The 2,982-nt window shown below is 33.0% G+C and overlaps 1 non-coding gene across 1 annotated transcript; it reads left to right on the top strand.

Moving 5' to 3' along the window:
* The first annotated feature begins 2,306 nt into the window (after positions 1-2,306).
* Positions 2,307-2,438, top strand: LOC111765299 (small nucleolar RNA SNORA38). Its single transcript, XR_002797684.1, has one exon. It is a non-coding gene; the product is annotated as a small nucleolar RNA SNORA38 (small nucleolar RNA).
* Positions 2,439-2,982: the final 544 nt, after the last annotated feature.

Genomic DNA, 2,982 nt, shown 5'->3' with positions numbered 1-2,982 from the left:
ATCCATATTTATTAAAAAATATTCTGTAAAAATTCCTCCTATTCTTGTTTTCTGTGTAATTTATTTGATTTTATATTTTATCTCTCTCTGTGTAATACATGTGTATCTATATGCATATGTATTTTTAAAATTTCTGTAATGAAGCTTGACATTCCAACATATATCCTAAATTATTTGATAACTATGCATGAAGCAATTTTTTGTATATATTATGAATTATATTTGAATATATTTGAAATGTAATATGAGAATATTCAATATTTTGAAATTTATCATCTGTATTGTGCTATTAGTTTAATATGCAATAAAACAGTTTAGCATAACAGTCAAGAGTTACATCTCTAGAATCAAAAAATATTAAATGTAATTCCCAGCTCTCTCATCTGCTGTGTGAATTAGGTAAATAACGTAACTTCTAAATTATAGTTCCCTCAAGAATAAAACATCAGTAAAATACAGCTTACCTCAGAGGATAGAATTTCATGACTTACTGTAAGTACTTGCTGCAATTTCTAGAATATACTATATGCATAATAAACAAATTAATTTTAATTTCTTAACCATCATCACTTCACCATCATTCTATCATAATTAGAAACTTTAGTATCTTTTTTCTTTTGTCTGATAGATCAGAATGACTCTGTATGTGGAGAAGGGGGTGGATAAATATATTTCCATCAGGTCAGTAGTGGAATTGTTACAATTCAGAGTTACCTGTTTCTAGCTTGTTTACTTCTCGCCCACAGACTACTCATATAAACCAGCAATAGTCATCTGAGTAACTGCATATTCACCATATCCAGCCATTTCAGGACTCACAGTACTACCCAAAAAGCATTTCAAGTGCTTGCTGCATTTTCCTTTTCTCACAAGAGTTATTTCCAACCACTATAAGTGTGAACTACCCCCTGCCTAATCACATGTAACAGATGATTTTGCTGCTGTTTTCATTTTTTCCTTAATTTCTTCTATTCCATGGATCTACTGTAAGATTCATTAGGTAAATTTTTGATCATATAGAATATTAAGTGATAATGTAATTAGTACCCTTTTATACAACACTCATAAAATCAAACAGAAAAATAAAAAAAGAATTATAGCTTTTTTATATCATTCATTAGTTTCAACACTTTTCCTCCCAATAAAAGGTAACTACTACTCTAAGTTTGGCGATTGGCATAAATGTACTATTAAAACATGGGGTATTGTCTTTAAAATTATAAAATTTACATAAGTAGTGTTATAATGTGTATATTATTTTGTGGATTATATTTTATTAACATTTTGAGATTTCTCCAGTTAAGCTCATTTTCACTTAATATGCATTTAATTTAATAAAATTAGCACAGATTATTTCTCATTCTCCTTTTAATGCTGCCACAATCAGTTTTACACATATCCCTTTGAATACATGTGCAAAAAAATTCCTAATTCATATATACATGAGAGGGTTCCATATGAACATATTGATAGTCATGGTCTTTCAAAGCTGCTTTACTACTTTGCATTCCAATCACCAATGTACTCAAGACAGTTTTTCCGCCTTTTTGCCAACACTTGGTATTATGAGTCATTTTACTCTTGGACATTAAAATCAGTGTGCACTGGTAACTCACTGTGACTTTCATTTGTCTTGCCTTTATTAATCATGTGGAAAATTTTTTCACATGCCTATATCCCTTTCATGTATACATTTTTTTGAAAATGTTTATTTCAAAATTGTTTTATTATTGATTTATAAAGGTTTATTGTATATTCTAGATACAAGTGCTTTTAGAAATTTTGTTTCCATTGGATAGAATTAAAACAAAGGGTTGCTCCTGGCAACTGCAAGAATTCAAATCATTTTTAAAAATTTAAAAATTTTCACAATATCTTTCTGCTCATCCAGCAGTTACTGGAACTGTTGGGAGTATTTACAGTTTGCAAAACTGAGGGTTATTTCCATAAATTATTTTGAAATATAAATTTTAGTGTATCTTGAGAGGATGATTCTTGCAGAATACTTTTTCTAAAAATATTTATCTCCTCAAACAAATTCATTTCATATGTCTGAATTTAATTTGAAAAGTAAATTTATACAATTGCATTTAAACATTTCTTCTGACATATCCAGGAATTTGTAGAAGTCATACACAAAACCTAAAGAGGCTTCTATGTTTGCACATAATGCAAATGCCTATTTAAGCATTCTGTTACTAGGAAACAAGAAAAATTAATATTATAATTATCTTAATAATTGGTTCAATTGAAACTTTCTATTAAATAGTGATGTTTTGTAATGACCATTGAATGCAAGTTCTAAATCCTCCAACAAAGGCTTGTCCGTGGTTTCCTGTCCTTGGACATGGAAGAATTGGAGGCAAAGAGATGTGGACTTGAAGAAGTCTGGAGTAGGCTTGCTCCCTACAGGCTCAAGATCATCCTTTACCATGCAGGGGAAAAAAAGGAACTTCTATATCTAAGTCTGTGGATATTTGCTTTGGCATGTTGCAAGTTTTCAAAAACAGAGATTCTAAATTCTCTGAAGAATTCTAACGACTCCCTGATATGCTTTAGAGCAACTCCCATATGTAGTAGGGTTTATATTATAATATTACAACAATTTAAGGCAATACTGGTTGAACTCCGGCAGTTCATGTCCCCGCTTAGGTAGAAAGTCAATATTTGTTATTTGTGCAGATGCCGCATGGGTGGGCTTTAAGGAAGGGTAAAAAAGCTAGCCTACCACCACAGGTAATCGAGCTGCCGCCTTAAAGAACTCCTCCTCTTCCCTGGAAGATGAGGTCACCACTGCTGCTTCAGTTTCTGCTGTCTCTGTAACCGCTGCTAGTCTGCACCCAGATCTCTCCCTGCTGCCCCCTAGGGGCCGCGTGGTGCCAAGGACGGTCATGTGTGACTGCATGGGTCGGGGAGGGGGGGCGGATAGCTAACTCCTGTGCACGGTGCCCACCTGCCATACTCCCAGCCTTGAACTTGTGC

This window comes from Dasypus novemcinctus, chromosome 15, assembly GCF_030445035.2.
Source record: "Dasypus novemcinctus isolate mDasNov1 chromosome 15, mDasNov1.1.hap2, whole genome shotgun sequence".
Taxonomy (NCBI): Eukaryota; Metazoa; Chordata; class Mammalia; order Cingulata; family Dasypodidae; genus Dasypus; species Dasypus novemcinctus.
The sequence above is the reverse complement of the archived record's forward strand: the minus strand, read 5'-3'. Positions and strand labels throughout refer to the sequence as shown.